The 15020-nt window shown below is 45.1% G+C and overlaps 1 pseudogene; it reads left to right on the top strand.

The window, feature by feature from the left end:
* The first annotated feature begins 13640 nt into the window (after positions 1 to 13640).
* On the top strand, positions 13641 to 13760 carry LOC136657831 (5S ribosomal RNA; annotated as a pseudogene).
* Positions 13761 to 15020: the final 1260 nt, after the last annotated feature.

The following is a 15020-nucleotide window of genomic DNA, read 5'->3' as shown; positions in this document are numbered from 1 at the left end:
CAAGGCATGGGGGGAGGTATTCCAGGGTGGGGGGAGGGTGAGGACAAAGCATGGTGGGGGGGGGGAAGGTGGCAGGCCCTACCACCATAACCTGACACCCCTCCCAGCCTGGGAGTCCCGACACGGGTCATGGGTCTCCTCGGATCTGCGCCTGCTCAAGAGTGGGTGCAGATCCAAGGATACCCATCAGGGTTGCCTGGGGTTTACACAGAGTAAGGGAGCCCCCTTACCCCAAGTAGACCCTGCTCTGCTTCCCAGCCCCACTGGATGCAGTGGTAGCCATTTTGGCAGCCCTGGGAGCTGGGAAGCATCGGATTGGGCCCTCGGTCAGTTATGCAGTGAATATGCACGTGGTTCTAGAACTTCAAACACCCAAGAGTAAAATTGATTTACTCAGGAGGCAAGGAGTCCGTGTCACACAACCAGAAACGTGACCCGGGTACGGTGTTTGCCCTTCCGGCGCGGTTTTTCCGCCACGGTTTTATCTCCCTTCCAAACAGGTACGGTACAGTTCTCCTAGCAACACAGTCGAAGGGGCTCGCTGGTGTCAAACTGAGATGGCTGCACACTTTGTCGCCCCCGTCGAAATGTGGCAGCAACCTTTTCTTTCGCTCGGTTCCCGTCAAGACAACCTCACTGCAGGCAAGGCTGTTAATTAAAATGCAGCGAGGCAGGGACCTGCTGGGAAATTTCGGCTCTTAAATTTCTATTCAGGGCCGCAAAATGGCTAGATAGATTTAGCTGCCAATTAGCCACAGTGCTGGTCCGGGTGAATCAGTCTCCGAAACGGGCGGGGCACCCCCTCCGACAATTTAAGCTGCACATTCCATCTTGCCACCGAATGCCCAGATGCTCACCGTGGTCAATCAAACACCTGCATTCGCTTGTAACTCTGCACCCTTGAAGAAGGAGGGAAGGAGGGGGCTGAGTGAGAACCCCCGACAAGATTCATCACTTCACACAGCCATTACACTCACGCTATTTCCCCCCCCAACCCACCCCCCTCGCTTCCTTGCAAAGCATTTCAATTACTCTTCGACAACACTGGTGCAAAAAGGTTTGTAAGTGACTTTAAATTCAAATCTGCGCTTTTGGGGGGGGAGGGAAAAAGCTCTGAAAACAAATCTTTAATGCCCAAGTTAACTCTTCCTTTTTATCAGTTCGATACATACATGCATTCTTTGTCTGGGTGCATGCACATCAGTGGTATAGCTTGAGGGGGTGCAAAGTGCTATGTTTTGCAGGGAGCATGCAAGCAACCCTTCCCCCTCTCCTTTGGAGCCATTCCAGGCGGTGGGAGCAAAACGGAGGCATTCTGTGGAACTCCTTGCCACAAGATGTGGTGATGGCATCTGGCCTAGATGCTCTGAAAAAGGGATTAAACAGATTTCTGGAAGATAGTCTTGTTATCTAGTGGGTCCATGCGCATAAAGGAAGGCATAGCGATAACGGCTCAATACGTTTCTTCCGTCCTCAGTACCGAACCTAGCAAAATACAAGGCAAACCCCTGGCTTTTTATAGCCTTTAACTCCCAGTGTATAGCCTTTATAGCCCAGACTTCCCGTGACTGGTGCAATTGGAACCTTAACTAGAGGGCCAATCGGATGGTAGGATTTCGATCCATCACCCGATTGGCCAGAACTTACATTAACTAGAGGGCCAATTGGATGGTCGGATTTCGATCCATCACCCGATTGGCCAGCCATAAGTCTGGGCCAATCAGTTATGCAGGATTTCGATCCTGCATAACTTACATACATAACAGTCTATCACAGGTTACAAGCCACGATGGGTAAGTAGTAGAAGTAGGCCACCTCAGAATGGCAGGTGCAAGGGGTCTCTTGTTGTCTTGTATGCTCCTGGAGGCATCTGGTGGAACGCTGTGAGATATAGGAAGCTTGGCTAGATGGGTCCTTGGTCTGATGCAGCTGGCCTCTTCTTATATTGATGTAAGAATAGGCCCTCAGTTTGGCTGTACTTGTTGTAAGAGGCAACTAAACAGCCACCGGGTAGATGGGACTCATTAGCCTGGGAAGGCAGCTCAACTGAGAGAAGGAAAACTCTAATCCCAATCCTCCACTGCCTTGTGGCTACATCCAGTTATGGAAAAGGCTTCAGGAGTCAACCTCAAAGCAAAATCCAGAGCCGGAGTCCCTGAGGCAGTTCATGGCTGAACACAGTCAAGTTCTGGCAACTCCTGCGACGCCACTGGAACCAACCGTATTGGCCTCTGCCTTTCCATTGGACCATTTCAGCGACATAGAGAGGGGGGATTTGCTGCATGGGAAACAGTCTATCCTCCATACCTACTTTACCCAGGCTTCGCGCACTGGAGAGGACACTCTGTTCCAGAACCACCATTCAGAGCGCGATACCATAGTCTTCTGAGACTGAAGGATGCCAACAGAATTAGTGGAATATAGTTTCTGCAATGATCCTTCTCACTGCCACAGCTTGCTTTATAGTGCATGCATCTGTCCTGCGGGCAGTAGTCGATTTAGCATTGGGATGAAAATTTCCTTCACGCATCTGTTGGTCCACCCTCAGAATATTTAAAGAACCTTTGATATTGGCCAATATTTCATTTTACTTCCACTCCCCCATTAGGGTTTTATATAAACTTATTTATTTAAAACTTTGAAAAATAATGTTATAAATTCCATTTTGTTCCTAACTGGGTCACGGTGCTGGCTCAAATCACCTTGACTTGATCTCCACGTTTTATACCTACTTTTTTTTTTGTTTTATTAATACCACAGACCACTTTTGAGCAAATGTAATTTTAAACTTATCCCCTCTGTACTTCCTGGGCCTTCAGCTAAGCCTCTTCAGTAACACTAAACACCGAGCACAGGAAATGAAAATGTAGCATTCAACAGAAAGGTCAAATATAACAGAGGAAAGTTGGAATATAATGAGATGATTGAGGTCCATGCCAATATATTGTGCCTCAGTTTTGAATAAAATGCCACACAGGCTTTGAGCAGGTCAACCATGTCATTTAAACCCCTGTAGTGTAGATTTTCCCTGACCTCTGAAAGCTTCAAGACAATATTTGGCAGGAATCTTAACACTTTTAATATATGTGATTATTATCAAACGTGCTTTTGGTATGGAAAATAAGACACCACCATTTAAGGCACTGTAGCCAACAATAAACGTGTGTTGTTTCTTGATTTATCCAGGAGTTACAGACAGGTGTGCATCACTTAACAATGGAGTTACGTAGTAGTAACCCTTTTGTTAAGCAATGTCTTCGTTATGTAAAAAAATGTATAAAGAACTTACCTTGGTGGTGTCCTTAGGATGGCCTCCTCCAAGTTGCATTGGACCTCCATGGGCCACTACGGGCCTCTGAAAGCCCACAGAAGCACCCAGGAGCCACTTCTAGTTTTTGGAAGCAGTTTTCCAAAAATTGGAAGCTTCCAGAGGCTTCTGCGGACCATTCTGAAGCCCATGGAGACCCAGTGTGAGTCAGAGGAGGCCTCTGGGACTTCCTAAGAACACCAAGGTAAAAAGTTTCAAATGCTTTATAGTAGTTGAACCGTCATATATGAAGTCCGTTGTTGGTCAGAATATCGCTAAGTGATGCACACCTGGATGTTTGAAGATGATGTTCATGTATGTTCACGTGCAGGCAACCAGCTTCATGGCAGAGTAGAGTAGAGTAGAGTAGAGTAGAGTAGAGTAGAGTAGAGTAGAGCTTCATGGTAGACTATAGGCCGGTCTGGCCTGAACGCCTTTAAAAGGACAAGTTTCTAGAGGAAAAATCCATTACAGGTTACAAGCCATGATGTGTATGCGCAACCTCCTGATTTTAGACATGGGCTACGTCCGAACGCCAGATGCAAGGGAGGGCACCAGGATGCAGGTCTCGTTATCTGGTGTGCTCCCTGGGGCATTTGGTGGGCCGCTGTGAGATACAGGAAGCTGGACTAGATGGGCCTATGGCCTGATCCAGTGGGGCTGTTCTTATGTTCTTAGAGGATGACTAACAGGCAGCGGGGCTTTGGGGTTTGGGATGGGAGACCCAGAAGCTGCTGACAAGCCACTGTGAGAAGGAGGAGGAGTTCAGCTGGCAAGAACGGATAACAACCTGAGAACCTGCCTGGGTTCGATCTGTAGCTGCCACCTGTGGATGCTCAGAAGGCAGGAGAGCTCTGCAACCAGGGAAGATGAAAAGCACTGTGAAAAGGGAAACATCTGGAGAAATATAGGGGTCTATGAGTCTCCTCATAGAACAATACTTGTGGGAAAAAAACCATTTGGGAAAAAGGGGAGTTATGACCAGTCTGTCGCTGTAAACCGCCTTGAATCTATGAGAAAGGCAGCATATAAATTCTGTAATAAATAAATATGAAATAAATAGATTTTGTGTTTGTGTTGGCATCCTTCAGTCTTGGAAGACTATGGTGTCACGCTCTGAATGGTGATTCTGGAACAGAGTGTCTTCTCCAGTGCATGAAGCCTGGGTAAAGAAGGTATGGAGGATAGGCTGTTACCCATGCAGCAAATCCCCCCTCTCCACGTTGCTGAAATGGTCCAATGGAAAGGCAGAGGCCAATACGGTTGGTTCCAGCGGCGTCGCAGGAGTTGCCAGAACATGACTGTGTTCAGCCATGAACTGCCTCAGGGACTCCGGCTCCGGATTTTGCCTCGAGGTTGACTCCTGAAGCCTTTTCCATAACTGGATGTAGCCACAAGGCAGTGGAGGTTGGGGATCAGAGTTTTCCTTCTCTCAGATGAGCTGCCTTCCCAGGCTGACGAGTCCCATCTACCCGGTGGCTGTTTAGTTGCCTCTTACGACAAGTACAGCCAAACTGAGGGCCTATTCTTATCCCCAGCCCCCAGGGGATGTACACAAATTCATTTGTGTCTGATACACAAATTCACACACACACACACACACACACACACACACACACACACACACACACACACATCTGTACACATCATTTATTTTCTGTGGCTGTTCATGGGAAACTTGAAGCAGCTAGTCCAATATCTGGGTTGGGTCTAGTTCCATCTTGCTTCTCCACCACTTAATTGGTGCGGCTCTAAGCAATCAGACTAACTATTACCATATTTTGCAATTAGCTTGCTTGCAGACCCTCAGATTGGCTTTGACTTTTGCCAGATAACATCCGAGTAACCTATTTAACCAGCGGCTGGCAACGGTGACAACCGACAACTCTAATTACACTTGACAGGCGACAGAATGCAAGACCTTTCCTCCCAACAACCTCCCCCGCCCGCTTCCTTCGCAGCAGATGCTTCGATGGCTTCCGGCTAATTCCTGCCCCGATAGAATTTATGAAGATGTGCACCTGTCAGTGGGAACACGGCAAATACGTGGCAAGGCAGAACGTATAAAGCATAACCGTGTGCAGCCGTGATGCCACAACGAAAGGTTTTGCCTGTCACCGCCGCCTACCTTCACAAGTGAAAAATTGCGCAAGGTAGGCGCTTGTCACCCAGCGACACGACAGCTTCTGCAGCGGTGGCTGCCAAGACAGGGTGCCTCGGAAAAGGGACCAGGGTGCATCCCTGTCCAATTGCTTTAGTGCTGATGTGCTTCTATAATCCGCGCACAGCCCACTGATGTGTCTTAACTGCCCTGGTGGTTTCATAGACTCATGCTTGATTAAGTCGCCAAGACAGACGAAGTGAGCTGATGGCTTCTCTGATATGATACTTCAAGGTACGCTGCCTCCATGCCTTCCTGCCTAAATATATCACAAAATAACAGTCTGTCAAAATGCAAAGGTTCATTTTTCATCTTTGTTTTGGCATCTTTTTTAATTAGTCCTCTTAGCATACCCAGAATATACAAATATAATGTTGTTGGCAACCTTCAGTCTCGAAAGACTCTGGTATCGCGCTCTGAAAGGTGGTTCTGGAATAGCATCTAGTGTGGCTGAAAAGGCCGATTCGGAAGTGACAATCCCTTCCACACTGGGAGCAAGTGCAGTCTGTCCCTGGTCTGTCTCCCTGGCTATGGGCCTTCCTTCTTTGCCTCTTTGCCTCAGCCTGTTGGCCAAGTGTCTCTTCAAACTGGGAAAGGCCATGCTGCACAGCCTGCCTCCAAGTGGGCCGCTCAGAGGCCAGGGTTTCCCACTTGTTGAGGTCCACTTCTAAGGCCTTCAGATCCCTCTTGCAGATGTCCTTGTAGCGCAGCTGTGGTCTACCTGTAGGGTGCTTTCTTTGCACAAGTTCTCTATAGAGGAGATCCTTTGGGATCCGGCCATCATCCATTCTCACGACATGACCGAGCCAACGCAGGTGTCTCTGTTTCAGCAGTGAATACATGCTAGGGATTCCAGCTCGTTCCAGGACTGTGTTGTTTGGAACTTTGTCCTGCCAGGTGATGCCGAGAATGTGTCGGAGGCAGCGCATGTGGAAAGCATTCAGTTTCCTCTCCTGTTGTGAGTGGAGAGTCCATGACTCGCTGCAGTACAGAAGTGTACTCAGGACGCAAGCTCTGTAGACCTGGATCTTGGTATGTTCCGTCAGCTTCTTGTTGGACCAGATTCTCTTTGTGAGTCTGGAAAACGTGGTAGCTGCTTTACCGATGCACTTGTTTAGCTCGGTATCAAGAGAAAAAGTGTCAGAGATCGTTGAGCCAAGGTACACAAAGTCATGGACAACCTCCAGTTCATGCGCAGAGATTGTAATGCAGGGAGGTGAGTCCACATCCTGAACCATGACCTGTGTTTTCTTCAGGCTGATTGTCAGTCCAAAATCTTGGCAGGCCTTGCTAAAACAATCCACGAGCTGCTGGAGATCTTTGGCAGAGTGGGTAGTGACAGCTGCATCGTCAGCAAAGAGGAAGTCACGCAGACATTTCAGCTGGACTTTGGATTTTGCTCTCAGTCTGGAGAGGTTGAAGAGCTTTCCGTCTGATCTGGTCCGGAGATAGATGCCTTCTGTTGCAGTTCCAAAGGCATGCTTCCGCAGAACAGGCCCACAAATATATAGTGGGCCCTCAATATCTACAGGGGATCTGTTCCTGGACACCCCCCCCCCCACAGATTCCATGGATAAATAAATTTGTCGGGGGCTCATACTGACAAACAGGAAGTGCCATTTGGAAGTGTCTGGGAGGGCTCCTGAGGCACAGGTAGGTGACGTGCAGCCTTCCTATGCCTTAGAAGACCTCCCAGGCACACCTGGAAGGCTCTACCGGTCATGTCTGGCAGCTCCTTTGAGGTCCAGCAGTCGCGGGCTCAGCATCTGTGGATATTTGAATTTGTGGCCGTCGAGCCCATGGATAAGGAGGGACCACTGTGCACATTTCCAGTTATGAGCAAGGGAAGGAAATCAGGTACCTTAAAATTTTCATCCTGGGTTTATCACAATGACCATAAATAATGTAGCTATTGATTTATTACATCAACGCTATTGGATTCTTAAGGTGACAAAGGAGGGAAGTCACATTTTGGCCCCATTATTAACAAATATTTCACCTTCCTATTTTGACTTCGGAAAGCCAAACCAGCTGACCAGAGGTTGGTGGCAGGGTGAACTTGACCCCACTCGATTGTTCCTCATTATAAGAGCTTGCGCTACGGAGCCTGCAGTTTGAAAGTCTGATGGCTGAACCTTCAAGAACAACATATGAAAGTCGCTAAGACTACATACAGTCTATATACAGTGGGCCCCGTGTATCCATGGGGTTGGCATCTGGGGATTTGAATATCCGCGGATACTGAATAAGCAACTGGAGGGCCTCAGAGGACTGTCCAGATGCAGTGACTTCTGACTGCACCAAGATGTTCTGAGGTGTTGCGAGGCCACACACAGCCACCATATGCCTCAGAAGGCCTTTTGGACATGAATTCTCCATGGATATCAAGAGCCTACTATAAAGGACAACACTGTAGAAAGATTAAACCATTGCAAGATTTTTACGTCTCAGAAACCCCCAGTGAAACTTTCCTGTGTCTTTTTCAAGACAGTCTCTGTCTTCCTGGTTCCATATAAAACCTGGTGTGGAGTAAATCTCTTTAGGGTACTCTGGATACATTGAAGATGGTGGCATAAATCCATTATACATACCCACTTATGAAATACTCCCAGGGATAATAGTCTGTCTGGGGCCTCAATGTTCTATCAGTAGCAAGTATCAGGCATTTTAAAAGCACAGAACAAGAGGAGCTCCCTGTTCCTCTTATTTCAAATTCATATTCAAATAACTCTTTTGAATATGTGGCATTTTGGCAAATGTACTGCATCTGTCTTTCTGCTTTTTTAAAAACGTTCAGTATCTCTGTTACATCCCTTTTGACAACGTCCTTGTGACAATTTTGTCACCGACAGGCAAGTCTTTAATGACACATTTTATTCTGGGCAGTATGAATAATGTATATGCTATATATTTCAAATGCTGGAGCGACAATGTAGTCTTCTGCCGTGATAGACTTTACCAAAATAAACAACTAGCGCTAAAGAGAAGTTTTTGATCATCTTTAAAAGATGAAATAGGACATGGGTAGGGTGGAAGATAACAGTAGTTATAGACTCCTCTCTCTCTCTCTCTCTCTCTCTCTCTCTCTCTCTCTCTTTCATGTGGAGCACCACACACTATTGTCTATGGAGAACTAGTAGAGAACTGGTGTAACATGGCTGCTATAGTAGAGACTACTGAGCTACAAGTTAGGGCTTCCACAGTTCATATCTCCCCTCTGCCATGAACACACTAGCTGGTCTTAGGCAAAACTCTTGTCCTCAGTTACCATATTTGGGCCAATAATGCTCACACTGTGGTAAGAATGGACATCAAGCTAATAGATGTGAAGTGCCTGGCACACTCAGAAACAGCTATATCTATGCCAAGGATTGTTATGAGATTGGGATCTGATGTTGTGAATGAGCATGGCACTATATTATAGCTTATGGTTCACTTACAGCTCAATCCTATTGAAATTCGCCCATGCCAGCATGGCTTGTGCTGTATCCCGTGGGCAGGGCCTAGGAGAGGGGGGTAAAGGTGGTAATTTGTACCCGGGCCCAGGGTCAAAAAGGGGGTCCAGGAGCCAAAGGAGGGGGCCCAGAAATTTCCTGGAATCTTACATTTTCCTATCTCCTCAGACTTGTTGCCTGCATGGAATGCTGGGGACATTACTGATGCCACATGGGTTGGTAGACCTGGGCTCCAAAGACTTTTCCAGCTGTCTCTAACCTCTCTCCACCCTGTTTTTCCCCTCCGTGCCCCTATTTCTGCTCCTTCATCACCACCCTCCCCCACTCTGTTTCACCCCTCCCCTTTGTAAACGGGCCCAAAAGAAACTTTGTACCCTCTAATAAAATTACTCTCAGGGGCCATGCCCGTGGGGGAATTTTGCAGACCGGAAGTCTCTTTGCCCTGGGGGAAGCTCCAACCAAGGCAACAGGTCTACTGGGTTCTGCACCTGCTAAATCACTATGGGTGCAATCCTAACCACATTTTCCTGAGAGCAAGCCCCACTGAACAAAATAGGACTTACTTTGGAATAGACCTGGTTAGGATTGTGCCCTATGCCTTCTAAATTACGAAAGATCTGTGCCCACAAAGGGGGAAAGATACAGTGCGCACCAACACCTTTGATCCCATGAAGACCCTGGGCTGGTGCCCCAACTTCTACACTGTTGCAAAATGCTTTACAGTGCTTTTGTGAAAGACCGTGCCAGTACAGAGTTGGCAGAGAGACCATAGGATTGTACCAGTAGCCAGTTTTCCTGGAATGGATGAAAGAAGGTTAACAAATACTAACAGCTCAAGAAAGTTCTTGAAAGGGGCAGGGGGGGTGGGAATGGTGGAGCTATGCCCTGCCGTAACCTATCCTCCATGTTGAGCTAAAAAGCCCAACACTGAGGTTCTCAAGTCCACACCAGCAAAATAGCTGGTGCAAATTTCAGAAGCCCCATTGCAGGGCCTGGGGCTTTCCCCAGGGAAAGGGACAAATATTCCTTTCCCCCCTGAGGAGACATCCTGTGGCCTCAGGAGGAGGAGGCAGCGGATGGGGCGGATCCTGAGGTGGCTGAGTAGCCGTGTTTTCCTGAGCTCCTGGAAAGCTCTTGGAAAGCATGCTATTTCTTCCCAGAATCGCAAGTCTGATGAGATCCGAGGATCAGTGGTCAGGAGAGGCCTTGATCCTACAGATGGTGTACAGTTTCGGAGAAGAAGGTTCCAGCCAGGGACTGTTTTTTCTCCAAGGGAACCCAGCCATCGATGTCGGTGATGGTGAGGATTCAATGTTGAAATTAAGCTGAAGGCTCCAAGCAGGGAAGGAAGTTGAAAGAAGAAAGTGAGTGTTCCGTTGTGTGTGTCTGGCATTAACTGACTGCCTGATTAAGCTTTTGCCCGAGAGAAGGAGAACGAGGGGCAGGCTTTCCCCTTCCTGGGAGAAGAGGAAGAAGGGGAAGGATTTCTCCACTTATTTGTTTGTTGATGTGAGAAGAAGCTTTGGAGGAGATCTGCTGAGCTTGTTATGGAAATATGAGTGCCTAACTCTAACTTTATAAATCTAAAATTTGTTGCATTACAAATTAACCATCCTGGAATACAATTATTGTTGTGGAGTGTTCAGTTTTGTTTTCCTGTGGAGAGCTTGTGGAGTGCCTGTGGAGAGCGGCTGGAGACCTGCATTTTTTTTGTTTTGCAAAAGTGGTTGATTACTTTCCTTTGATTATCTCTTGGAAAAGAATGCGGTTGACATAGAAACAAATATAAATAACAGAAATAAGATATAAACAACAGAAATAAGAACATCAGGGACATCTAGTGGACTAAAAAAGATACTACAAGGATAAGAACAGGATTTGACAAGTGAAGTAAGAAAAAAGAAGATCTAAGAAGGAAGAAAAAGGATGACAGGAAAAGGAGAGAAAGTTAGGAGCTCTTCTGCCCCAGAGTCCAGCATGGGAAAACTAACACAAGAGGAATCGAAAGGGAAAGAATGGAAGCAGATAATACAAGACAATATAGAGAAATTAGTGGCGATGGGACAGCAACAAACAACAAATCAATATCTGCAGGTTCGAGCTAGTTTGGATGTGTTAACTACGCAACTAAATGATCTTAGTGTGCAACTCAAAGATGTTATATCTGAATCACATGAGAAAAAACAAAGGATTATGGAAAAAGTACTGGAAATGGGAAAGCAACAAGCAAATCGATATTTACAAATCCAAATTAGCCTGGAAATCTTAATTCAACAGACAAATGAGTCTAATATGCAACAAACAGGAGAGGATCAAAAAAAGAGCGAAGAAATGGAAGATAAATCCAAAACACTGGAGACAGGACAAAACAAACAATTGGAAGAGACAATGGAGATAGCTTGGAAGATGAAGACTCAAAAGTCACCAGACCAGAAAGGAGAAGAAATACTTCGACTAATTGATGCAGATTGGATTGATCAAGTGAAGGAAGAAGAAATACTTCAACCAACTGACATAGATTGGAATGATCGACTCATCAAGATGTTGATTTAGCAAGAACAGCGAGTACATTAAACCATGATCTGTTAAGAGGAACTCATGTGAAATTTATTAGAAAAAAAAAGATGGAAAGTTAAAGTCTAGAGAAGAGATGAGATTTTGCAGACCTGTAGATATTTAGGTTGGAGACAAGGGAATAGATAAAAAGAAAGACAGTAATGTGTTGATTTTGTATATTAGAAATTAAAGCTTATTAGATGTCAATGAGATTTTATATAAGCTTTATGCATGCATGTTGGCAACCTTCAGTCTCGAGAGACTATGGTATCGCACTCTGAAAGGTGGTTTTGGAACATCGTCTAGTGTGGCTGAAAAGGCCGATTTGGGAGTGACAATCCCTTCCACACCTGGAGCAAGTGCAGTCTGTCCATGGTCTGTCTCCCTGGCTATGGGCCTTCCTTCTTTGCCTCTTAGCCTCAGACTGTTGGCCAAGTGTCTCTTCAAACTGGGAAAGGCCATGCTGCACAGCCTGCCTCCAAGCTTTATAGGTGATATGTAATATGTATAAAATTTTTAGTTAGTTTGATATTAATAGATGTTAGAATTTTAGAGGATAATTTTAATGAATTAAAATTAATTTTAGGTGATTGTTTTGGATGTTTACGCATATGTTTATGTATTTAGTCATGAGGATATATTAATTTTGGATGTTATAGATAGATAAATGATATATGTAATTATTAGGATATTAAAAGTTGTTAGAATTTAGTATGTTAGATATTAGATTATGATATTAATTTTTGTGAGGATTTTATGTGCTAGATATTGGAAAGACATGAAGATTCCAATGAAAGATGAATTAATAGAGAAAATAATGAATGTGGTGGAAATGGACAGATTTCTAGAGAGCTTGGATCAACAGTGAAACCGATATAGATTGAGTAATGAAAATAATTATTTTATGTTTGGTTGAAAATAAAGTTGTAGAAGTATAAGATGGGGCATTTAGATGAATGAATTATATATGTGATATATATGATATGATATGATAGATAAATGATTAATGATATTAAGAGGCTAACGTAAAAGAGGAACTGGATTAGGAAATATGTAATGATTTATTAGTTATAGTGATGTATGATATCTTGCACCCTCTAATATTGTGTTTATGTCTTGTACGTATTGTATTATGTGTTATGTGTGTTTGTTATTTTATTTTTGGAAAAATTAAAAAAAAATTAATTGAATAAAAAAGGAGGAGGAGGTGGACATATCCAGGCCTGTAGACAAATGTACAGATGTAGAATATTATGTGGATTTTTTCCCCATACACCTGATTTAACAAAAAGGCAGTAAAATGGGATGGATTGCTTAAACAGTTGAGGTTGGACAGGCATAAGCTGCTACTAAATGTCAGTGGGGTCCACAGCAATATGAAATGAGTAAAATAATATTACTTATGATCCTGCTGCTGCTTTTTTTTTCCCTTCAAAAAGCCCACATAATTATGAGATCCTCTATAATTTGCTTTTTGACAGCTCTGCAACGGCTATGCGTACTAGCAAGAATTTTTGTAGTGAATAATGATGCCTTGCATCTTAGCCATAGATTTTTGTCCCTGTGGCTAATTTATCAAAGAGAGCCCTGGTATTGATCACCTGCAGCCAGAGCAAAAGAATCTCCATCCTGCAGAAGATATCAATTTATATCTGAGAACCGAAGCCTGAAAAATAATCTTTGGTGTTATTTTTTTCCCCACACTCTTTTCCAATGAAATTTATTTCCAGCTATAGTTTTGCAACATAAAATAATGATATTGTCTACTTTTCTGAATCGCTGCAATTGATTTACTTGACTGTTCTTGCCTTAAATGAAGAGATTACACTTTTTCCTGATTTTTGGATCTCAGCAATTGGTGATAGATGGTGCAGCTCATAGCACCTTTAAAAGCTGTTTTTTTAAAAAAGCTTCAAACAAGTCTGAAATCACACGTGCATTTTAAAGCACTTTCTCACTTGGAAATGTTTCCCAGCTTCAAATAATGTACATTACCACCTTTTATTAATCCCACTTTAAATATTGCATCCCCTTCCAGGTGGCGGGGGAGAAGACATACTTCCACCTGTCTTTTCCAAGTGCTGGTCTATACTGTCCTAAAGCAACTACACTTGCAGTTCCCCAGATATTTCATCGCCATTTCCGTTCTGTCAGCAGAAGTCCCAGCAGCAACTGTTGCCCTGCAGATGCCTGATCTCGTCTGATCTCGGAAGCTAAGCAGGGTCAGGCCAGGTTAGTACTTGGATGGGAGACCATCTAGGAATACCAGGTGCTGTAGGCTTATACCATAGTCTTTCGAGACTGAAGGTTGCCAACCAGCAGAAGTCCCACTATGAAGGCTGGCAAATGTGTGCACATGCCACAAGTGCAACCAGTCACCACCTGAGATGCGTGTGGGCTGTGGGCGGGGAGGTGGAGGATTGGGGTGGACAGGGGGGATCATGGTGGGACACCAGAAGGAGACTGGGGGAGGCTACTGGCATCAATGGTGTCATCTATATCCTATGCCCCCCTCCCATTCTGTTTATGGCCTCAAAGAGCTGCTGCAGATCCAAGTAGACCCTTTGAGGACCATGGCATGGCAGAGTAGGGAAGTAAAAATTTTGTTTGTTTCCCTATCCATCGTATTGCGGTCCTCGGCTGGCCCACAGGATGCCAAGGTAAGATGAAGCTGTTAGTTCCCTACTCAGGTAGTGGTTAGGTTCGAGGGGTCTGTACTTGGGTCAAAATATCTGGTTCCTGCTGACCATGTGCTCTCACACCTGGGCAAAAACACTACCAACAGATGACTGCACCTACACGACAGCACCAACACAGGTGTCCACTACTCATATATCCTTAACTTGGGGAATCTGGTGCATTATTATCCCAGATTGCAGTTGAGGCTTACCTAAGACCACTGAGTGAGTTCAGGGCAGAGGTGACATTCAGACTGGGGAAGTCCTAATTCATGGGACTGACAAGGTATGGTGGAAAGCCTTGTTGGTGTCACCAGACAATAGAGCAGTGGAGATAATGAAGGGTATCCCCAACAGTGAAACTGACAAGGGCTGCAATCCGAACCACACTTTCCTGAGAGCAAGCCCCATTGAACAAAATAGGACTTACTTCTGAGTAGACCGGGTTATGATTGTGCCCAAGGTCTTCCAATCACATTTCTGTGCACAGGGAAGAGAGATTAACATGAGATAGAAACTGTTCCCAAATTGTGTGTAACTCTCTGTAAAAAACTGGTTGGTGCAGAGGTCTAAAAATGTGGTACACAGAAGGTGACTGTTCACCAGTGACACAAAAGATGCATTAAGGGGAAAATGCTACTGCAAACCCCCTCTACATCATAGCCATTAGCTGTGCATACCAGTGTCTTTCTCTTGTTCACACTTGCTCATCAATTGCATGAGAGAAAGTTTGTGGTACACGATAACTGCATCCAAGCCCCCTCCTTTCATCCTTCCTTGCTTCAGGATGTACATTAGCTAGCTCCACACTGTTGACATTTTCCTAGATACATAGACATCACCACTTGCCTGCAGCAGACTGC

The sequence above is a fragment of the Tiliqua scincoides genome, chromosome 7 (assembly GCF_035046505.1).
Source record: "Tiliqua scincoides isolate rTilSci1 chromosome 7, rTilSci1.hap2, whole genome shotgun sequence".
Classification (NCBI taxonomy): Eukaryota; Metazoa; Chordata; class Lepidosauria; order Squamata; family Scincidae; genus Tiliqua; species Tiliqua scincoides.
This window is presented reverse-complemented; position numbering and strand designations above follow the sequence as displayed.